This window comes from Pseudophryne corroboree, chromosome 11 (assembly GCF_028390025.1).
Source record: "Pseudophryne corroboree isolate aPseCor3 chromosome 11, aPseCor3.hap2, whole genome shotgun sequence".
Classification (NCBI taxonomy): domain Eukaryota; kingdom Metazoa; phylum Chordata; class Amphibia; order Anura; family Myobatrachidae; genus Pseudophryne; species Pseudophryne corroboree.
The window spans coordinates 213622608-213647893 of NC_086454.1; the positions used below are offsets into that span (position 1 = coordinate 213622608).

At 34.6% G+C, this 25286-nt stretch overlaps 2 non-coding genes across 2 annotated transcripts; both read right to left on the minus strand.

Annotated features, from left to right (window-relative positions):
• Nucleotides 1-14672: 14672 nt before the first annotated feature.
• On the minus strand, nucleotides 14673-14746 carry TRNAN-AUU (transfer RNA asparagine (anticodon AUU)). Its single transcript has one exon. It is a non-coding gene; the product is annotated as a tRNA-Asn (tRNA).
• Nucleotides 14747-24029: 9283 nt separating this feature from the next.
• Nucleotides 24030-24103, minus strand: TRNAN-AUU (transfer RNA asparagine (anticodon AUU)). The gene has a single exon. It is a non-coding gene; the product is annotated as a tRNA-Asn (tRNA).
• Nucleotides 24104-25286: the final 1183 nt, after the last annotated feature.

Below are 25286 nucleotides of genomic sequence, written 5' to 3' on the forward strand. Positions count from 1 at the left end.
ACAAACTACATTGTCACCAGAAGTGCAATACAAAATGTACAAGTGATATATTAAAATCATCTTTCCAGCTTGAATTTCAATGATGCATTGGGTCAACGATTTTGTGAGAAACATCTTCACCCTTAAATAAAGATTTTCTTAATTCCTTACCTGTGTGCTAATTAGATATCACCTTGTTTTCACATTAAACAGACTTCCACATGAGAAAGCAGCAAGGATGCAGTGGCGTTAATGTTTCCTGGTGTCAACCTGTATTATTTCAGTAGACATTGAAATGAGGATGCATCTTGCTGCCTTTCCAATGAAGCAAGTTTAATTTAGTAATAGGTGAAAAACCATCCCTACAAAGGTGTTAATCAGAGACTTGGCTTTGTGGACACTTTTCAGAGAACAAATTTGTTAGCATAAAAATAAAGCCAGAAAATGAAGAGCTGTTTAATCACGCAATTTGATTTTTTTGCCAGCATATTTCTTTTTCTCTGCAACCCACTGCTAAATTGTGCTTCCTAGATGTTTTTATAAAATCACTGAATCAAATCTAACTCTGATTACATCAGAGAAGGCCAGGTACCCTACACCATAACAGGGGGTATGAAATTTGACTTGTCTACTTAAAGATCACCAAAATCTGATAACAAGGTCAATTAGGTCCCTGGGTGGGATTGAACCACCAACCTTTTGGTTAATAGCCGTACATACTAACTGATTGCACCACAGAGACACTTTGCAAAAGTTCATACTGACAAAGGCTAATAAGCGTTCATCTAAAACGTTTCCTAGAAAAACTTAAAAAAGTCAATAATCTGGAGAGTTTTTGTAAAATGTTTCTTCTATCAACCAACGAAGAAACACATTGGTACTTTCCCATGATGAGTGAGTGCTTCAGGATCTCTTGCACTTACATGTGCAGCAGAGTACAGCAATGGAAGCATGCTGGGCCCATAACCCAGAGGTAGGCAGATTGAAACTATCCTCTGCTATATGCATTTTTTTGTTTGTTAATTAAAGTAATCCAAAACTGGGATTGATATTTTGGCTCTTTTATTTTTACTTAAAGTACAATAACTTTTACCATTTTAATTTGTTTTAATAGTATATTGACAGTATTGTTTTCTTTCAAAAATCCACTTCATTTTCTTTACCCTATTATTAAAATGGTAATTGACAAAAACAAACTACATTGTCACCAGAAGAGCAATACAAAATGTACAAGTGATATATTAAAATCATCTTTCCAGCTTGAATTTCAATGATGCATTGGGGCAACGATTTTGTGAGAAACATCTTCACCCTTAAATAAAGATTTTCTTAATTCCTTACCTGTGTGCTAATTAGATATCACCTTGTTTTCACATTAAACAGACTTCCACATGAGAAAGCAGCAAGGATGCAGTGGCGTTAATGTTTCCTGGTGTCAACCTGTATTATTTCAGTAGACATTGAAATGAGGATGCATCTTGCTGCCTTTCCAATGAAGCAAGTTTAATTTAGTAATAGGTGAAAAACCATCCTTACAAAGGTGTTAATCAGAGACTTGGCTTTGTGGACACTTTTCAGAGAACAAATTTGTTAGCATAAAAATAAAGCCAGAAAATAAAGAGCTGTTTAATCACTCAATTGGATTTTTCTGCCAGCATATTTTTTTTCTCTGCAACCCACTGCTAAATTGTGCTTCCTAGCTGTTTTTATAAAATCACTGAATCAAATCTAACTCTGATTACATCAGAGAAGGCCAGGTACCCTACACCATAACAGGGGGTTTGAAATTTTGACTTGTCTACTTAAAGATCACCAAAATCTGATAACAAGGTCAATTAGGTCTCTGGGTGGGATTGAACCACCAACCTTTTGGTTATTAGCCATACATACTAACTGATTGCGCCACAGAGACACTTTGCAAAAGTCCATACTGACAAAGGATAATAAGCATTCATCTAAAATGTTTCCTAGAAAAACTTTAAAAAGTCAATAATCTGTAGAGTTTTTGTAAGATGTTTCTTCCATCAACCAACGAAGAAACACATTGGTACTTTCCCATGATGAGTGAGTGCTTCAGGATCTCTTGAACTTACATGTGCAGCAGAGTACTGCAATGGAAGCATGCTGGGCCCATAACCCAGAGGTAGGCAGATTGAAACTATCCTCTGCTATATGCATTTTTTTTTTGTTAATTAAAGTAATCCAAAACTGGGATTGATATTTTGTCTCTTTTATTTTTACTTAAAGTACAATAACTTTTACCATTTTAATTTGTTTTAATAGTATATTGACAGTATTGTTTTCTTTCAAAAATCCACTTCATTTTCTTTACCCTATTATTAAAATGGTAATTGACAAAAACAAACTACATTGTCACCAGAAGAGCAATACAAAATGTACAAGTGATATATTAAAATCATCTTTCCAGCTTGAATTTCAATGATGCATTGGGTCAACAATTTTGTGAGAAACATCTTCACCCTTAAATAAAGATTTTCTTAATTCCTTACCTGTGTGCTAATTAGATATCACCTTGTTTTCACATTAAACAGACTTCCACATGAGAAAGCAGCAAGGATGCAGTGGCGTTAATGTTTCCTGGTGTCAACTTGTATTATTTCAGTAGACATTGAAATGAGGATGCATCTTGCTGCCTTTCCAATGAAGCAAGTTTAATTTAGTAATAGGTGAAAAACCATCCTTACAAAGGTGTTAATCAGAGACTTGGCTTTGTGGACACTTTTCAGAGAACAAATTTGTTAGCATAAAAAAAAAGCCAGAAAATGAAGAGCTGTTTAATCACTCGATTGGATTTTTCTGCCAGCATATTTTTTTTCTCTGCAACCCACTGCTAAATTGTGCTTCCTAGCTGTTTTTTATAAAATCACTGAATCAAATCTAACTCTGATTACATCAGAGAAGGCCAGGTACCCTACACAATAAGAGGGGGTTTGAAATTTTGACTTGTCTACTTAAATATCACCAAAATCTGATCACAAGGTCAATTACGTCCCTGGGTGGGATTGAACCACCAACCTTTTGGTTAATAGCCGAACACACTAACCGATTGCGCCACAGAGACACTTTGCAAAAAGTACATACTGACAAAGGCTAATAAGCATACATCTAGAACGTTTCCTAGAAAAACATTAAAAAATCAATAATCTGGAGAGTTTTTGTAAGATGTTTCTTCCATCAACCAATGAATAAACACATTGGTACTTTCCCATGATGAGTGAGTGCTTCAGGATCTCTTGCACTTACATGTGCAGCAGAGTACTGCAATGGAAGCATGCTGGACCCATAACCCAGAGGTAGGCAGATTGAAACTATCCTTTGCTATATGCATTTTTTTTTGTTAATTTAAGTAATCAAAACTGGGATTGATATTTTTGCTCTTTTATTTTTACTTAAAGTACAATAACTTTTACCATTTTAATTTGTTTTAATAGTATATTGACAGTATTGTTTTCTTTCAAAAATCCACTTCATTTTCTTTACCCTATTATTAAAATGGTAATTGACAAAAACAAACTACATTGTCACCAGAAGAGCAATACAAAATGTACAAGTGATATATTAAAATCATCTTTCCAGCTTGAATTTCAATGATGCATTGGGGCAACGATTTTGTGAGAAACATCTTCACCCTTAAATAAAGATTTTCTTAATTCCTTACCTGTGTGCTAATTAGATATCACCTTGTTTTCACATTAAACAGACTTCCACATGAGAAAGCAGCAAGGATGCAGTGGTGTTAATGTTTCCTGGTGTCAACCTGTATTATTTCAGTAGACATTGAAATGAGGATGCATCTTGCTGCCTTTCCAATGAAGCAAGTTTAATTTAGTAATAGGTGAAAAACCATCCTTACAAAGGTGTTAATCAGAGACTTGGCTTTGTGGACACTTTTCAGAGAACAAATTTGTTAGCATAAAAATAAAGCCAGAAAATAAAGAGCTGTTTAATCACTCAATTGGATTTTTCTGCCAGCATATTTTTTTTCTCTGCAACCCACTGCTAAATTGTGCTTCCTAGCTGTTTTTATAAAATCACTGAATCAAATCTAACTCTGATTACATCAGAGAAGGCCAGGTACCCTACACCATAACAGGGGGTTTGAAATTTTGACTTGTCTACTTAAAGATCACCAAAATCTGATAACAAGGTCAATTAGGTCTCTGGGTGGGATTGAACCACCAACCTTTTGGTTAATAGCCATACATACTAACTGATTGCGCCACAGAGACACTTTGCGAAAGTCCATACTGACAAAGGATAATAAGCATTCATCTAAAACGTTTCCTAGAAAAACTTTAAAAAGTCAATAATCTGGAGAGTTTTTGTAAGATGTTTCTTCCATCAACCAACGAAGAAACACATTGGTACTTTCCCATGATGAGTGAGTGCTTCAGGATCTCTTGAACTTACATGTGCAGCAGAGTACTGCAATGGAAGCATGCTGGGCCCATAACCCAGAGGTAGGCAGATTGAAACTATCCTCTGCTATATGCATTTTTTTTTTGTTAATTAAAGTAATCCAAAACTGGGATTGATATTTTGTCTCTTTTATTTTTACTTAAAGTACAATAACTTTTACCATTTTAATTTGTTTTAATAGTATATTGACAGTATTGTTTTCTTTCAAAAATCCACTTCATTTTCTTTACCCTATTATTAAAATGGTAATTGACAAAAACAAACTACATTGTCACCAGAAGAGCAATACAAAATGTACAAGTGATATATTAAAATCATCTTTCCAGCTTGAATTTCAATGATGCATTGGGTCAACAATTTTGTGAGAAACATCTTCACCCTTAAATAAAGATTTTCTTAATTCCTTACCTGTGTGCTAATTAGATATCACCTTGTTTTCACATTAAACAGACTTCCACATGAGAAAGCAGCAAGGATGCAGTGGCGTTAATGTTTCCTGGTGTCAACTTGTATTATTTCAGTAGACATTGAAATGAGGATGCATCTTGCTGCCTTTCCAATGAAGCAAGTTTAATTTAGTAATAGGTGAAAAACCATCCTTACAAAGGTGTTAATCAGAGACTTGGCTTTGTGGACACTTTTCAGAGAACAAATTTGTTAGCATAAAAAAAAGCCAGAAAATGAAGAGCTGTTTAATCACTCGATTGGATTTTTCTGCCAGCATATTTTTTTTCTCTGCAACCCACTGCTAAATTGTGCTACCTAGCTGTTTTTTATAAAATCACTGAATCAAATCTAACTCTGATTACATCAGAGAAGGCCAGGTACCCTACACAATAAGAGGGGGTTTGAAATTTTGACTTGTCTACTTAAATATCACCAATATCTGATCACAAGGTCAATTACGTCCCTGGGTGGGATTGATCCACCAACCTTTTGGTTAATAGCCGAACACACTAACCGATTGCGCCACAGAGACACTTTGCAAAAAGTACATACTGACAAAGGCTAATAAGCATACATCTAGAACGTTTCCTAGAAAAACATTAAAAAATCAATAATCTGGAGAGTTTTTGTAAGATGTTTCTTCCATCAACCAATGAATAAACACATTGGTACTTTCCCATGATGAGTGAGTGCTTCAGGATCTCTTGCACTTACATGTGCAGCAGAGTACTGCAATGGAAGCATGCTGGACCCATAACCCAGAGGTAGGCAGATTGAAACTATCCTTTGCTATATGCATTTTTTTTTGTTAATTTAAGTAATCAAAACTGGGATTGATATTTTTGCTCTTTTATTTTTACTTAAAGTACAATAACTTTTACCATTTTAATTTGTTTTAATAGTATATTGACAGTATAGTTTTCTTTCAAAAATCCACTTAATTTTCTTTACCCTATTATTAAAATGGTAATTGACAAAAAAAACTACATTGTCACCAGAAGTGCAATACAAAATGTACAAGTGATATATTAAAATCATCTTTCCAGCTTGAATTTCAATGATGCATTGGGGCAACAATTTTGTGAGAAACATCTTCACCCTTAAATAAAGATTTTCGTAATTTCTTACCTGTGTGCTAATTAGATATCACCTTGTTTTCACATTAAACAGACTTCCACATGAGAAAGCAGCAAGGATGCAGTGGCGTTAATGTTTCCTGGTGTCAACCTGTATTATTTCAGTAGACATTGAAATGAGGATGCATCTTGCTGCCTTTCCAATGAAGCAAGTTTAATTTAGTAATAGGTGAAAAACCATCCCTACAAAGGTGTTAATCAGAGACTTGGCTTTGTGGACACTTTTCAGAGAACAAATTTGTTAGCATAAAAATAAAGCCAGAAAATGAAGAGCTGTTTAATCACGCAATTTGATTTTTTTGCCAGCATATTTCTTTTTCTCTGCAACCCACTGCTAAATTGTGCTTCCTAGATGTTTTTATAAAATCACTGAATCAAATCTAACTCTGATTACATCAGAGAAGGCCAGGTACCCTACACCATAACAGGGGGTATGAAATTTGACTTGTCTACTTAAAGATCACCAAAATCTGATAACAAGGTCAATTAGGTCCCTGGGTGGGATTGAACCACCAACCTTTTGGTTAATAGCCATACATACTAACTGATTGCGCCACAGAGACACTTTGCAAAAGTTCATACTGACAAAGGCTAATAAGCATTCATCTAAAACGTTTCCTAGAAAAACTTTAAAAAGTCAATAATCTGGAGAGTTTTTGTAAGATGTTTCTTCCATCAACCAACGAAGAAACACATTGGTACTTTCCCATGATGAGTGAGTGCTTCAGGATCTCTTGCACTTACATGTGCAGCAGAGTACTGCAATGGAAGCATGCTGGGCCCATAACCCAGAGGTAGGCAGATTGAAACTATCCTCTGCTATATGCATTTTTTTTTGTTAATTAAAGTAATCCAAAACTGGGATTGATATTTTGGCTCTTTTATTTTTACTTAAAGTACAATAACTTTTACCATTTTAATTTGTTTTAATAGTATATTGACAGTATTGTTTTCTTTCAAAAATCCACTTCATTTTCTTTACCCTATTATTAAAATGGTAATTGACAAAAACAAACTACATTGTCACCAGAAGAGCAATACAAAATGTACAAGTGATATATTAAAATCATCTTTCCAGCTTGAATTTCAATGATGCATTGGGGCAACGATTTTGTGAGAAACATCTTCACCCTTAAATAAAGATTTTCTTAATTCCTTACCTGTGTGCTAATTAGATATCACCTTGTTTTCACATTAAACAGACTTCCACATGAGAAAGCAGCAAGGATGCAGTGGCGTTAATGTTTCCTGGTGTCAACCTGTATTATTTCAGTAGACATTGAAATGAGGATGCATCTTGCTGCCTTTCCAATGAAGCAAGTTTAATTTAGTAATAGGTGAAAAACCATCCTTACAAAGGTGTTAATCAGAGACTTGGCTTTGTGGACACTTTTCAGAGAACAAATTTGTTAGCATAAAAATAAAGCCAGAAAATAAAGAGCTGTTTAATCACTCAATTGGATTTTTCTGCCAGCATATTTTTTTTCTCTGCAACCCACTGCTAAATTGTGCTTCCTAGCTGTTTTTATAAAATCACTGAATCAAATCTAACTCTGATTACATCAGAGAAGGCCAGGTACCCTACACCATAACAGGGGGTTTGAAATTTTGACTTGTCTACTTAAAGATCACCAAAATCTGATAACAAGGTCAATTAGGTCCCTGGGTGCGATTGAACCACCAACCTTTTGGTTAATAGCCGTACATACTAACTGATTGCGCCACAGAGACACTTTGCAAAAGTCCATACTGACAAAGGCTAATAAGCATTCATCTAAAACGTTTCCTAGAAAAACTTTAAAAAGTCAATAATCTGGAGAGTTTTTGTAAGATGTTTCTTCCATCAACCAACGAAGAAACACATTGGTACTTTCCCATGATGAGTGAGTGCTTCAGGATCTCTTGAACTTACATGTGCAGCAGAGTACTGCAATGGAAGCATGCTGGGCCCATAACCCAGAGGTAGGCAGATTGAAACTATCCTCTGCTATATGCATTTTTTTGTTGTTAATTAAAGTAATCCAAAACTGGGATTGATATTTTGTCTCTTTTATTTTTACTTAAAGTACAATAACTTTTACCATTTTAATTTGTTTTAATAGTATATTGACAGTATTGTTTTCTTTCAAAAATCCACTTCATTTTCTTTACCCTATTATTAAAATGGTAATTGACAAAAACAAACTACATTGGCACCAGAAGAGCAATACAAAATGTACAAGTGATATATTAAAATCATCTTTCCAGCTTGAATTTCAATGATGCATTGGGTCAACAATTTTGTGAGAAACATCTTCACCCTTAAATAAAGATTTTCTTAATTCCTTACCTGTGTGCTAATTAGATATCACCTTGTTTTCACATTAAACAGACTTCCACATGAGAAAGCAGCAAGGATGCAGTGGCGTTAATGTTTCCTGGTGTCAACTTGTATTATTTCAGTAGACATTGAAATGAGGATGCATCTTGCTGCCTTTCCAATGAAGCAAGTTTAATTTAGTAATAGGTGAAAAACCATCCTTACAAAGGTGTTAATCAGAGACTTGGCTTTGTGGACACTTTTCAGAGAACAAATTTGTTAGCATAAAAAAAAGCCAGAAAATGAAGAGCTGTTTAATCACTCGATTGGATTTTTCTGCCAGCATATTTTTTTTCTCTGCAACCCACTGCTAAATTGTGCTTCCTAGCTGTTTTTTATAAAATCACTGAATCAAATCTAACTCTGATTACATCAGAGAAGGCCAGGTACCCTACACAATAAGAGGGGGTTTGAAATTTTGACTTGTCTACTTAAATATCACCAAAATCTGATCACAAGGTCAATTACGTCCCTGGGTGGGATTGAACCACCAACCTTTTGGTTAATAGCCGAACACACTAACCGATTGCGCCACAGAGACACTTTGCAAAAAGTACATACTGACAAAGGCTAATAAGCATACATCTAGAACGTTTCCTAGAAAAACATTAAAAAATCAATAATCTGGAGAGTTTTTGTAAGATGTTTCTTCCATCAACCAATGAATAAACACATTGGTACTTTCCCATGATGAGTGAGTGCTTCAGGATCTCTTGCACTTACATGTGCAGCAGAGTACTGCAATGGAAGCATGCTGGACCCATAACCCAGAGGTAGGCAGATTGAAACTATCCTTTGCTATATGCATTTTTTTTTGTTAATTTAAGTAATCAAAACTGGGATTGATATTTTTGCTCTTTTATTTTTACTTAAAGTACAATAACTTTTACCATTTTAATTTGTTTTAATAGTATATTGACAGTATAGTTTTCTTTCAAAAATCCACTTAATTTTCTTTACCCTATTATTAAAATGGTAATTGACAAAAAAAACTACATTGTCACCAGAAGTGCAATACAAAATGTACAAGTGATATATTAAAATCATCTTTCCAGCTTGAATTTCAATGATGCATTGGGGCAACGATTTTGTGAGAAACATCTTCACCCTTAAATAAAGATTTTCGTAATTTCTTACCTGTGTGCTAATTAGATATCACCTTGTTTTCACATTAAACAGACTTCCACATGAGAAAGCAGCAAGGATGCAGTGGCGTTAATGTTTCCTGGTGTCAACCTGTATTATTTCAGTAGACATTGAAATGAGGATGCATCTTGCTGCCTTTCCAATGAAGCAAGTTTAATTTAGTAATAGGTGAAAAACCATCCCTACAAAGGTGTTAATCAGAGACTTGGCTTTGTGGACACTTTTCAGAGAACAAATTTGTTAGCATAAAAATAAAGCCAGAAAATGAAGAGCTGTTTAATCACGCAATTTGATTTTTTTGCCAGCATATTTCTTTTTCTCTGCAACCCACTGCTAAATTGTGCTTCCTAGATGTTTTTATAAAATCACTGAATCAAATCTAACTCTGATTACATCAGAGAAGGCCAGGTACCCTACACCATAACAGGGGGTATGAAATTTGACTTGTCTACTTAAAGATCACCAAAATCTGATAACAAGGTCAATTAGGTCCCTGGGTGCGATTGAACCACCAACCTTTTGGTTAACAGCCGTACATACTAACTGATTGCGCCACAGAGACACTTTGCAAAAGTTCATACTGACAAAGGCTAATAAGCATTCATCTAAAACGTTTCCTAGAAAAACTTTAAAAAGTCAATAATCTGGAGAGTTTTTGTAAGATGTTTCTTCCATCAACCAACGAAGAAACACATTGGTACTTTCCCATGATGAGTGAGTGCTTCAGGATCTCTTGCACTTACATGTGCAGCAGAGTACTGCAATGGAAGCATGCTGGGCCCATAACCCAGAGGTAGGCAGATTGAAACTATCCTCTGCTATATGCATTTTTTTTTGTTAATTAAAGTAATCCAAAACTGGGATTGATATTTTGGCTCTTTTATTTTTACTTAAAGTACAATAACTTTTACCATTTTAATTTGTTTTAATAGTATATTGACAGTATTGTTTTCTTTCAAAAATCCACTTCATTTTCTTTACCCTATTATTAAAATGGTAATTGACAAAAACAAACTACATTGTCACCAGAAGAGCAATACAAAATGTACAAGTGATATATTAAAATCATCTTTCCAGCTTGAATTTCAATGATGCATTGGGGCAACGATTTTGTGAGAAACATCTTCACCCTTAAATAAAGATTTTCTTAATTCCTTACCTGTGTGCTAATTAGATATCACCTTGTTTTCACATTAAACAGACTTCCACATGAGAAAGCAGCAAGGATGCAGTGGCGTTAATGTTTCCTGGTGTCAACCTGTATTATTTCAGTAGACATTGAAATGAGGATGCATCTTGCTGCCTTTCCAATGAAGCAAGTTTAATTTAGTAATAGGTGAAAAACCATCCTTACAAAGGTGTTAATCAGAGACTTGGCTTTGTGGACACTTTTCAGAGAACAAATTTGTTAGCATAAAAATAAAGCCAGAAAATAAAGAGCTGTTTAATCACTCAATTGGATTTTTCTGCCAGCATATTTTTTTTCTCTGCAACCCACTGCTAAATTGTGCTTCCTAGCTGTTTTTATAAAATCACTGAATCAAATCTAACTCTGATTACATCAGAGAAGGCCAGGTACCCTACACCATAACAGGGGGTTTGAAATTTTGACTTGTCTACTTAAAGATCACCAAAATCTGATAACAAGGTCAATTAGGTCCCTGGGTGCGATTGAACCACCAACCTTTTGGTTAATAGCCGTACATACTAACTGATTGCGCCACAGAGACACTTTGCGAAAGTCCATACTGACAAAGGCTAATAAGCATTCATCTAAAACGTTTCCTAGAAAAACTTTAAAAAGTCAATAATCTGGAGAGTTTTTGTAAGATGTTTCTTCCATCAACCAACGAAGAAACACATTGGTACTTTCCCATGATGAGTGAGTGCTTCAGGATCTCTTGCACTTACATGTGCAGCAGAGTACTGCAATGGAAGCATGCTGGGCCCATAACCCAGAGGTAGGCAGATTGAAATTATCCTCTGCTATATGCATTTTTTTTTGTTAATTAAAGTAATCCAAAACTGGGATTGATATTTTTTCTTTTTTATTTTTACTTAAAGTACAATAACTTTTACCATTTTAATTTGTTTTAATAGTATATTGACAGTATTGTTTTCTTTCAAAAATCCACTTCATTTTCTTTACCCTATTATTAAAATGGTAATTGACAAAAACAAACTACATTGTCACCAGAAGAGCAATACAAAATGTACAAGTGATATATTAAAATCATCTTTCCAGCTTGAATTTCAATGATGCATTGGGGCAACGATTTTGTGAGAAACATCTTCACCCTTAAATAAAGATTTTCTTAATTCCTTACCTGTGTGCTAATTAGATATCACCTTGTTTTCACATTAAACAGACTTCCACATGAGAAAGCAGCAAGGATGCAGTGGCGTTAATGTTTCCTGGTGTCAACCTGTATTATTTCAGTAGACATTGAAATGAGGATGCATCTTGCTGCCTTTCCAATGAAGCAAGTTTAATTTAGTAATAGGTGAAAAACCATCCTTACTAAGGTGTTAATCAGAGACTTGGCTTTGTGGACACTTTTCAGAGAACAAATTTGTTAGCATAAAAATAAAGCCAGAAAATAAAGAGCTGTTTAATCACTCAATTGGATTTTTCTGCCAGCATATTTTTTTTCTCTGCAACCCACTGCTAAATTGTGCTTCCTAGCTGTTTTTATAAAATCACTGAATCAAATCTAACTCTGATTACATCAGAGAAGGCCAGGTACCCTACACCATAACAGGGGGTTTGAAATTTTGACTTGTCTACTTAAAGATCACCAAAATCTGATAACAAGGTCAATTAGGTCTCTGGGTGGGATTGAACCACCAACCTTTTGGTTAATAGCCATACATACTAACTGATTGCGCCACAGAGACACTTTGCAAAAGTCTACACTGACAAAGGATAATAAGCATTCATCTAAAACGTTTCCTAGAAAAACTTTAAAAAGTCAATAATCTGGAGAGTTTTTGTAAGATGTTTCTTCCATCAACCAACGAAGAAACACATTGGTACTTTCCCATGATGAGTGAGTGCTTCAGGATCTCTTGAACTTACATGTGCAGCAGAGTACTGCAATGGAAGCATGCTGGGCCCATAACCCAGAGGTAGGCAGATTGAAACTATCCTCTGCTATATGCATTTTTTTTTTGTTAAATTAAAGTAATCCAAAACTGGGATTGATATTTTGTCTCTTTTATTTTTACTTAAAGTACAATAACTTTTACCATTTTAATTTGTTTTAATAGTATATTGACAGTATTGTTTTCTTTCAAAAATCCACTTCATTTTCTTTACCCTATTATTAAAATGGTAATTGACAAAAACAAACTACATTGTCACCAGAAGAGCAATACAAAATGTACAAGTGATATATTAAAATCATCTTTCCAGCTTGAATTTCAATGATGCATTGGGTCAACAATTTTGTGAGAAACATCTTCACCCTTAAATAAAGATTTTCTTAATTCCTTACCTGTGTGCTAATTAGATATCACCTTGTTTTCACATTAAACAGACTTCCACATGAGAAAGCAGCAAGGATGCAGTGGCGTTAATGTTTCCTGGTGTCAACTTGTATTATTTCAGTAGACATTGAAATGAGGATGCATCTTGCTGCCTTTCCAATGAAGCAAGTTTAATTTAGTAATAGGTGAAAAACCATCCCTACAAAGGTGTTAATCAGAGACTTGGCTTTGTGGACACTTTTCAGAGAACAAATTTGTTAGCATAAAAATAAAGCCAGAAAATGAAGAGCTGTTTAATCACGCAATTTGATTTTTTTGCCAGCATATTTCTTTTTCTCTGCAACCCACTGCTAAATTGTGCTTCCTAGATGTTTTTATAAAATCACTGAATCAAATCTAACTCTGATTACATCAGAGAAGGCCAGGTACCCTACACCATAACAGGGGGTATGAAATTTGACTTGTCTACTTAAAGATCACCAAAATCTGATAACAAGGTCAATTAGGTCCCTGGGTGGGATTGAACCACCAACCTTTTGGTTAATAGCCATACATACTAACTGATTGCGCCACAGAGACACTTTGCAAAAGTTCATACTGACAAAGGCTAATAAGCATTCATCTAAAACGTTTCCTAGAAAAACTTTAAAAAGTCAATAATCTGGAGAGTTTTTGTAAGATGTTTCTTCCATCAACCAACGAAGAAACACATTGGTACTTTCCCATGATGAGTGAGTGCTTCAGGATCTCTTGCACTTACATGTGCAGCAGAGTACAGCAATGGAAGCATGCTGGGCCCATAACCCAGAGGTAGGCAGATTGAAACTATCCTCTGCTATATGCATTTTTTTTTTGTTAAATTAAAGTAATCCAAAACTGGGATTGATATTTTGTCTCTTTTATTTTTACTTAAAGTACAATAACTTTTACCATTTTAATTTGTTTTAATAGTATATTGACAGTATTGTTTTCTTTCAAAAATCCACTTCATTTTCTTTACCCTATTATTAAAATGGTAATTGACAAAAACAAACTACATTGTCACCAGAAGAGCAATACAAAATGTACAAGTGATATATTAAAATCATCTTTCCAGCTTGAATTTCAATGATGCATTGGGTCAACAATTTTGTGAGAAACATCTTCACCCTTAAATAAAGATTTTCTTAATTCCTTACCTGTGTGCTAATTAGATATCACCTTGTTTTCACATTAAACAGACTTCCACATGAGAAAGCAGCAAGGATGCAGTGGCGTTAATGTTTCCTGGTGTCAACTTGTATTATTTCAGTAGACATTGAAATGAGGATGCATCTTGCTGCCTTTCCAATGAAGCAAGTTTAATTTAGTAATAGGTGAAAAACCATCCTTACAAAGGTGTTAATCAGAGACTTGGCTTTGTGGACACTTTTCAGAGAACAAATTTGTTAGCATAAAAAAAAAGCCAGAAAATGAAGAGCTGTTTAATCACTCGATTGGTTTTTTCTGCCAGCATATTTTTTTTCTCTGCAACCCACTGCTAAATTGTGCTTCCTAGCTGTTTTTTATAAAATCACTGAATCAAATCTAACTCTGATTACATCAGAGAAGGCCAGGTACCCTACACAATAAGAGGGGGTTTGAAATTTTGACTTGTCTACTTAAATATCACCAAAATCTGATCACAAGGTCAATTACGTCCCTGGGTGGGATTGAACCACCAACCTTTTGGTTAATAGCCAAACACACTAACCGATTGCGCCACAGAGACACTTTGCAAAAAGTACATACTGACAAAGGCTAATAAGCATACATCTAGAACGTTTCCTAGAAAAACATTAAAAAATCAATAATCTGGAGAGTTTTTGTAAGATGTTTCTTCCATCAACCAATGAATAAACACATTGGTACTTTCCCATGATGAGTGAGTGCTTCAGGATCTCTTGCACTTACATGTGCAGCAGAGTACTGCAATGGAAGCATGCTGGACCCATAACCCAGAGGTAGGCAGATTGAAACTATCCTTTGCTATATGCATTTTTTTTTGTTAATTTAAGTAATCAAAACTGGGATTGATATTTTTGCTCTTTTATTTTTACTTAAAGTACAATAACTTTTACCATTTTAATTTGTTTTAATAGTATATTGACAGTATAGTTTTCTTTCAAAAATCCACTTAATTTTCTTTACCCTATTATTAAAATGGTAATTGACAAAAAAAACTACATTGTCACCAGAAGTCCAATACAAAATGTACAAGTGATATATTAAAATCATCTTTCCAGCTTGAATTTCAATGATGCATTGGGGCAACAATTTTGTGAGAAACATCTTCACCCTTAAATAAAGATTTTCGTAATTTCTTACCTGTGTGCTAATTAGATATCACCTTGTTTTCACATTAAACAGACTTCCACATGAGAAAGCAGCAAGGATGCAGTGGCGTTAATGTTTCCTGGTGTCAACCTGTATTATTTCAGTAGACATTGAAATGAGGATGCATCTTGCTGCCTTTCCAATGAAGCAAGTTTAATTTAGTAATAGGTGAAAAACCATCCCTACAAAGGTGTTAATCAGAGACTTGGCTTTGTGGACACTTTTCAGAGAACAAATTTGTTAGCATAAAAATAAAGCCAGAAAATGAAGAGCTGTTTAATCACGCAATTTGATTTTTTTGCCAGCATATTTCTTTTTCTCTGCAACCCACTGCTAAATTGTGCTTCCTAGATGTTTTTATAAAATCACTGAATCAAATCTAACTCTGATTACATCAGAGAAGGCCAGGTACCCTACACCATAACAGGGGGTTTGAAATTTTGACTTGTCTACTTAAAGATCACCAAAATCTGATAACAAGGTCAATTAGGTCCCTGGGTGGGATTGAACCACCAACCTTTTGGTTAATAGCCGTACATACTAACTGATTGCGCCACAGAGACACTTTGCAAAAGTCCATACTGACAAAGGCTAATAAGCATTCATCTAAAACGTTTCCTAGAAAAACTTTAAAAAGTCAATAATCTGGAGAGTTTTTGTAAGATGTTTCTTCCATCAACCAACGAAGAAACACATTGGTACTTTCCCATGATGAGTGAGTGCTTCAGGATCTCTTGAACTTACATGTGCAGCAGAGTACTGCAATGGAAGCATGCTGGGCTCATAACCGAGAGGTAGGCAGATTGAAACTATCCTCTGCTATATGCATTTTTTTTTTTTGTTAATTAAAGTAATCCAAAACTGGGATTGATATTTTGGCTCTTTTATTTTTACTTAAAGTACAATAACTTTTACCATTTTAATTTGTTTTAATAGTATATTGACAGTATTGTTTTCTTTCAAAAATCCACTTCATTTTCTTTACCCTATTATTAAAATGGTAATTGACAAAAACAAACTACATTGTCACCAGAAGAGCAATACAAAATGTACAAGTGATATATTAAAATCATCTTTCCAGCTTGAATTTCAATGTTGCATTGGGTCAACAATTTTGTGAGAAACATCTTCACCCTTAAATAAAGATTTTCTTAATTCCTTACCTGTGTGCTAATTAGATATCACCTTGTTTTCACATTAAACAGACTTCCACATGAGAAAGCAGCAAGGATGCAGTGGCGTTAATGTTTCCTGGTGTCAACTTGTATTATTTCAGTAGACATTGAAATGAGGATGCATCTTGCTGCCTTTCCAATGAAGCAAGTTTAATTTAGTAATAGGTGAAAAACCATCCTTACAAAGGTGTTAATCAGAGACTTGGCTTTGTGGACACTTTTCAGAGAACAAATTTGTTAGCATAAAAATAAAGCCAGAAAATGAAGAGCTGTTTAATCACTCGATTGGATTTTTCTGCCAGCATATTTTTTTTCTCTGCAACCCACTGCTAAATTGTGCTTCCTAGCTGTTTTTTATAAAATCACTGAATCAAATCTAACTCTGATTACATCAGAGAAGGCCAGGTACCCTACACCATAAGAGGAGGTTTGAAATTTTGACTTGTCTACTTAAATATCACCAAAATCTGATCACAAGGTTAATTACGTCCCTTGGTGGGATTGAACCACCAACCTTTTGGTTAATAGCCAAACACACTAACCGATTGCGCCACAGAGACACTTTGCAAAAGTCCATACTGACAAAGGCTAATAAGCATTCATCTAAAACGTTTCCTAGAAAAACTTTAAAAAGTCAATAATCTGGAGAGTTTTTGTAAGATGTTTCTTCCATCAACCAACGAAGAAACACATTGGTACTTTCCCATGATGAGTGAGTGCTTCAGGATCTCTTGCACTTACATGTGCAGCAGAATACTGCAATGGAAGCATGCTGGGCCCATAACCCAGAGGTAGGCAGATTGAAACTATCCTCTGCTATATGCATTTTTTTTGTTAATTAAAGTAATCCAAAACTGGGATTGATATTTTGTCTCTTTTATTTTTACTTAAAGTACAATAACTTTTACCATTTTAATTTGTTTTAATAGTATATTGACAGTATTGTTTTCTTTCAAAAATCCACTTCGTTTTCTTTACCCTATTATTAAAATGGTAATTGACAAAAACAAACTACATTGTCACCAGAAGAGCAATACAAAATGTACAAGTGATATATTAAAATCATCTTTCCAGCTTGAATTTCAATGTTGCATTGGGTCAACAATTTTGTGAGAAACATCTTCACCCTTAAATAAAGATTTTCTTAATTCCTTACCTGTGTGCTAATTAGATATCACCTTGTTTTCACATTAAACAGACTTCCACATGAGAAAGCAGCAAGGATGCAGTGGCGTTAATGTTTCCTGGTGTCAACTTGTATTATTTCAGTAGACATTGAAATGAGGACGCATCTTGCTGCCTTTCCAATGAAGCAAGTTTAATTTAGTAATAGGTGAAAAACCATCCTTACAAAGGTGTTAATCAGAGACTTGGCTTTGTGGACACTTTTCAGAGAACAAATTTGTTAGCATAAAAATAAAGCCAGAAAATGAAGAGCTGTTTAATCACTCGATTGGATTTTTTTGCCAGCATATTTTGTTTCTCTGCAACCCACTGCTAAATTGTGCTTCCTAGCTGTTTTTTATAAAATCACTGAATCAAATCTAACTCTGATTACATCAGAGAAGGCCAGGTACCCTACACCATAAGAGGAGGTTTGAAATTTTGACTTGTCTACTTAAATATCACCAAAATCTGATCACAAGGTTAATTACGTCCCTTGGTGGGATTGAACCACCAACCTTTTGGTTAATAGCCAAACACACTAACCGATTGCGCCACAGAGACACTTTGCAAAAGTCCATACTGACAAAGGCTAATAAGCATTCATCTAAAACGTTTCCTAGAAAAACTTTAAAAAGTCAATAATCTGGAGAGTTTTTGTAAGATGTTTCTTCCATCAACCAACGAAGAAACACATTGGTACTTTCCCATGATGAGTGAGTGCTTCAGGATCTCTTGCACTTACATGTGCAGCAGAATACTGCAATGGAAGCATGCTGGGCCCATAACCCAGAGGTAGGCAGATTGAAACTATCCTCTGCTATATGCATTTTTTTTGTTAATTAAAGTAATCCAAAACTGGGATTGATATTTTGTCTCTTTTATTTTTACTTAAAGTACAATAACTTTTACCATTTTAATTTGTTTTAATAGTATATTGACAGTATTGTTTTCTTTCAAAAATCCACTTCATTTTCTTTACCCTATTATTAAAATGGTAATTGACAAAAACAAACTACATTGTCACCAGAAGAGCAATACAAAATGTACAAGTGATATATTAAAATCATCTTTCCAGCTTGAATTTCAATGATGCATTGGGTCAACAATTTTGTGAGAAACATCTTCACCCTTAAATAAAGATTTTCTTAATTCCTTACCTGTGTGCTAATTAGATATCACCTTGTTTTCACATTAAACAGACTTCCATATGAGAAAGCAGCAAGGATGCAGTGGCGTTAATGTTTCCTGGTGTCAACCTGTATTATTTCAGTAGACATTGAAATGAGGATACATCTTGCTGCCTTTCCAATGAAGCAAGTTTAATTTAGTAATAGGTGAAAAACCATCCCTACAAAGGTGTTAATCAGAGACTTGGCTTTGTGGACACTTTTCAGAGAACAAATTTGTTAGCATAAAAATAAAGCCAGAAAATGAAGAGCTGTTTAATCACGCAATTTGATTTTTTTGCCAGCATATTTCTTTTTCTCTGCAACCCACTGCTAAATTGTGCTTCCTAGATGTTTTTATAAAATCACTGAATCAAATCTAACTCTGATTACATCAGAGAAGGCCAGGTACCCTACACCATAACAGGGGGTATGAAATTTGACTTGTCTACTTAAAGATCACCAAAATCTGATAACAAGGTCAATTACATCCCTGGGTGGGATTGAACCACCAACCTTTTGGTTAATAGCCGTACACACTAACTGATTGCGCCACAGAGACACTTTGCAAAAGTACATACTGACAAATGCTAATAAGCATTCATCTAAAACGTTTCCTAGAAAAACTTAAAAAAATCAATAATCTGGAGAGTTTTTGTAAGATGTTTCTTCTATCAACCAACGAAGAAACACATTGGTACTTTCCCATGATGAGTGAGTGCTTCAGGATCTCTTGCACTTACATGTGCAGCAGAGTACAGCAATGGAAGCATGCTGGGCCCATAACCCAGAGGTAGGCAGATTGAAACTATCCTCTGCTATATGCATTTTTTTGTTTGTTAATTAAAGTAATCCAAAACTGGGATTGATATTTTGGCTCTTTTATTTTTACTTAAAGTACAATAACTTTTACCATTTTAATTTGTTTTAATAGTATATTGACAGTATTGTTTTCTTTCAAAAATCCACTTAATTTTCTTTACCCTATTATTAAAATGGTAATTGACAAAAACAAACTACATTGTCACCAGAAGAGCAATACAAAATGTACAAGTGATATATTAAAATCATCTTTCCAGCTTGAATTTCAATGATGCATTGGGGCAACGATTTTGTGAGAAACATCTTCACCCTTAAATAAAGATTTTCTTAATTCCTTACCTGTGTGCTAATTAGATATCACCTTGTTTTCACATTAAACAGACTTCCACATGAGAAAGCAGCAAGGATGCAGTGGCGTTAATGTTTCCTGGTGTCAACCTGTATTATTTCAGTAGACATTGAAATGAGGATGCATCTTGCTGCCTTTCCAATGAAGCAAGTTTAATTTAGTAATAGGTGAAAAACCATCCTTACAAAGGTGTTAATCAGAGACTTGGCTTTGTGGACACTTTTCAGAGAACAAATTTGTTAGCATAAAAATAAAGCCAGAAAATAAAGAGCTGTTTAATCACTCTATTGGATTTTTCTGGCAGCATATTTTTTTTTTCTGCAACCCACTGCTAAATTGTGCTTCCTAGCTGTTTTTATAAAATCACTGAATCAAATCTAACTCTGATTACATCAGAGAAGGCCAGGTACCCTACACCATAACAGGGGGTTTGAAATTTTGACTTGTCTACTTAAAGATCACCAAAATCTGATAACAAGGTCAATTAGGTCCCTCGGTGGGATTGAACCACCAACCTTTTGGTTAATAGCCGTACATACTAACTGATTGCGCCACAGAGACACTTTGCAAAATTCCATACTGACAAAGGCTAATAAGCATTCATCTAAAACGTTTCCTAGAAAAACTTTAAAAAGTCAATAATCTGGAGAGTTTTTGTAAGATGTTTCTTCCATCAACCAACGAAGAAACACATTGGTACTTTCCCATGATGAGTGAGTGCTTCAGGATCTCTTGAACTTACATGTGCAGCAGAGTACTGCAATGGAAGCATGCTGGGCCCATAACCCAGAGGTAGGCAGATTGAAACTATCCTCTGCTATATGCATTTTTTTTTTGTTAATTAAAGTAATCCAAAACTGGGATTGATATTTTGTCTCTTTTATTTTTACTTAAAGTACAATAACTTTTACCATTTTAATTTGTTTTAATAGTATATTGACAGTATTGTTTTCTTTCAAAAATCCACTTCATTTTCTTTACCCTATTATTAAAATGGTAATTGACAAAAACAAACTACATTGTCACCAGAAGAGCAATACAAAATGTACAAGTGATATATTAAAATCATCTTTCCAGCTTGAATTTCAATGATGCATTGGGTCAACAATTTTGTGAGAAACATCTTCACCCTTAAATAAAGATTTTCTTAATTCCTTACCTGTGTGCTAATTATATATCACCTTGTTTTCACATTAAACAGACTTCCACATGAGAAAGCAGCAAGGATGCAGTGGCGTTAATGTTTCCTGGTGTCAACTTGTATTATTTCAGTAGACATTGAAATGAGGATGCATCTTGCTGCCTTTCCAATGAAGCAAGTTTAATTTAGTAATAGGTGAAAAACCATCCTTACAAAGGTGTTAATCAGAGACTTGGCTTTGTGGACACTTTTCAGAGAACAAATTTGTTAGCATAAAAATAAAGCCAGAAAATAAAGAGCTGTTTAATCACTCAATTGGATTTTTCTGCCAGCATATTTTTTTTCTCTGCAACCCACTGCTAAATTGTGCTTCCTAGCTGTTTTTATAAAATCACTGAATCAAATCTAACTCTGATTACATCAGAGAAGGCCAGGTACCCTACACCATAACAGGGGGTTTGAAATTTTGACTTGTCTACTTAAAGATCACCAAAATCTGATAACAAGGTCAATTAGGTCCCTGGGTGGGATTGAACCACCAACCTTTTGGTTAATAGCTGTACATACTAACTGATTGCGCCACAGAGACACTTTGCAAAAAGTACATACTGACAAATGCTAATAAGCATTCATCTAAAACGTTTCCTAGAAAAACTTAAAAAAGTCAATAATCTGGAGAGTTTTTGTAAGATGTTTCTTCTATCAACCAACGAAGGAACACATTGGTACTTTCCCATGATGAGTGAGTGCTTCAGGATCTCTTGCACTTACATGTGCAGCAGAGTACTGCAATGGAAGCATGCTGGGCCCATAACCCAGAGGTAGGCAGATTAAAACTATTCTCTGCTATATGCATTTTTTTGTTTGTTAATTAAAGTAATCCAAAACTGGGATTGATATTTTGGCTCTTTTATTTTTACTTAAAGTACAATAACTTTTACCATTTTAATTTGTTTTAATAGTATATTGACAGTATTGTTTTCTTTCAAAAATCCACTTAATTTTCTTTACCCTATTATTAAAATGGTAATTGACAAAAACAAACTACATTGTCACCAGAAGAGCAATACAAAATGTACAAGTGATATATTAAAATCATCTTTCCAGCTTGAATTTCAATGATGCATTGGGGCAACGATTTTGTGAGAAACATCTTCACCCTTAAATAAAGATTTTCTTAATTCCTTACCTGTGTGCTAATTAGATATCACCTTGTTTTCACATTAAACAGACTTCCACATGAGAAAGCAGCAAGGATGCAGTGGCGTTAATGTTTCCTGGTGTCAACCTGTATTATTTCAGTAGACATTGAAATGAGGATGCATCTTGCTGCCTTTCCAATGAAGCAAGTTTAATTTAGTAATAGGTGAAAAACCATCCTTACAAAGGTGTTAATCAGAGACTTGGCTTTGTGGACACTTTTCAGAGAACAAATTTGTTAGCATAAAAATAAAGCCAGAAAATAAAGAGCTGTTTAATCACTCTATTGGATTTTTCTGGCAGCATATTTTTTTTTTCTGCAACCCACTGCTAAATTGTGCTTCCTAGCTGTTTTTATAAAATCACTGAATCAAATCTAACTCTGATTACATCAGAGAAGGCCAGGTACCCTACACCATAACAGGGGGTTTGAAATTTTGACTTGTCTACTTAAAGATCACCAAAATCTGATAACAAGGTCAATTAGGTCCCTGGGTGGGATTGAACCACCAACCTTTTGGTTAATAGCTGTACATACTAACTGATTGCGCCACAGAGACACTTTGCGAAAAGTACATACTGACAAATGCTAATAAGCATTCATCTAAAACGTTTCCTAGAAAAACTTAAAAAAGTCAATAATCTGGAGAGTTTTTGTAAGATGTTTCTTCTATCAACCAACGAAGGAACACATTGGTACTTTCCCATGATGAGTGAGTGCTTCAGGATCTCTTGCACTTACATGTGCAGCAGAGTACTGCAATGGAAGCATGCTGGGCCCATAACCCAGAGGTAGGCAGATTAAAACTATTCTCTGCTATATGCATTTTTTTGTTTGTTAATTAAAGTAATCCAAAACTGGGATTGATATTTTGGCTCTTTTATTTTTACTTAAAGTACAATAACTTTTACCATTTTAATTTGTTTTAATAGTATATTGACAGTATTGTTTTCTTTCAAAAATCCACTTAATTTTCTTTACCCTATTATTAAAATGGTAATTGACAAAAACAAACTACATTGTCACCAGAAGAGCAATACAAAATGTACAAGTGATATATTAAAATCATCTTTCCAGCTTGAATTTCAATGATGCATTGGGGCAACGATTTTGTGAGAAACATCTTCACCCTTAAATAAAGATTTTCTTAATTCCTTACCTGTGTGCTAATTAGATATCACCTTGTTTTCACATTAAACAGACTTCCACATGAGAAAGCAGCAAGGATGCAGTGGCGTTAATGTTTCCTGGTGTCAACCTGTATTATTTCAGTAGACATTGAAATGAGGATGCATCTTGCTGCCTTTCCAATGAAGCAAGTTTAATTTAGTAATAGGTGAAAAACCATCCTTACAAAGGTGTTAATCAGAGACTTGGCTTTGTGGACACTTTTCAGAGAACAAATTTGTTAGCATAAAAATAAAGCCAGAAAATGAAGAGCTGTTTAATCACTCGATTGGATTTTTCTGCCAGCATATTTTTTTTCTCTGCAACCCACTGCTAAATTGTGCTTCCTAGCTGTTTTTTATAAAATCACTGAATCAAATCTAACTCTGATTACATCAGAGAAGGCCATGTACCCTACACCATAAGAGGAGGTTTGAAATTTTGACTTGTCTACTTAAATATCACCAAAATCTGATCACAAGGTTAATTACGTCCCTGGGTGGGATTGAACCACCAACCTTTTGGTTAATAGCCAAACACACTAACCGATTGCGCCACAGAGACACTTTGCAAAAGTCCATACTGACAAAGGCTAATAAGCATTCATCTAAAACGTTTCCTAGAAAAACTTTAAAAAGTCAATAATCTGGAGAGTTTTTGTAAGATGTTTCTTCCATCAACCAACGAAGAAACACATTGGTACTTTCCCATGATGAGTGAGTGCTTCAGGATCTCTTGCATTTACATGTGCAGCAGAGTACTGCAATGGAAGCATGCTGGGCCCATAACCCAGAGGTAGGCAGATTGAAACTATCCTCTGCTATATGCATTTTTTTTGTTAATTAAAGTAATCCAAAACTGGGATTGATATTTTGTCTCTTTTATTTTTACTTAAAGTACAATAACTTTTACCATTTTAATTTGTTTTAATAGTATATTGACAGTATTGTTTTCTTTCAAAAATCCACTTCATTTTCTTTACCCTATTATTAAAATGGTAATTGACAAAAACAAACTACATTGTCACCAGAAGAGCAATACAAAATGTACAAGTGATATATTAAAATCATCTTTCCAGCTTGAATTTCAATGATGCATTGGGTCAACAATTTTGTGAGAAACATCTTCACCCTTAAATAAAGATTTTCTTAATTCCTTACCTGTGTGCTAATTAGATATCACCTTGTTTTCACATTAAACAGACTTCCACATGAGAAAGCAGCAAGGATGCAGTGGCGTTAATGTTTCCTGGTGTCAACCTGTATTATTTCAGTAGACATTGAAATGAGGATACATCTTGCTGCCTTTCCAATGAAGCAAGTTTAATTTAGTAATAGGTGAAAAACCATCCCTACAAAGGTGTTAATCAGAGACTTGGCTTTGTGGACACTTTTCAGAGAACAAATTTGTTAGCATAAAAATAAAGCCAGAAAATGAAGAGCTGTTTAATCACGCAATTTGATTTTTTTGCCAGCATATTTCTTTTTCTCTGCAACCCACTGCTAAATTGTGCTTCCTAGATGTTTTTATAAAATCACTGAATCAAATCTAACTCTGATTACATCAGAGAAGGCCAGGTACCCTACACCATAACAGGGGGTATGAAATTTGACTTGTCTACTTAAAGATCACCAAAATCTGATAACAAGGTCAATTACGTCCCTGGGTGGGATTGAACCACCAACCTTTTGGTTAATAGCCGTACACACTAACTGATTGCGCCACAGAGACACTTTGCAAAAGAACA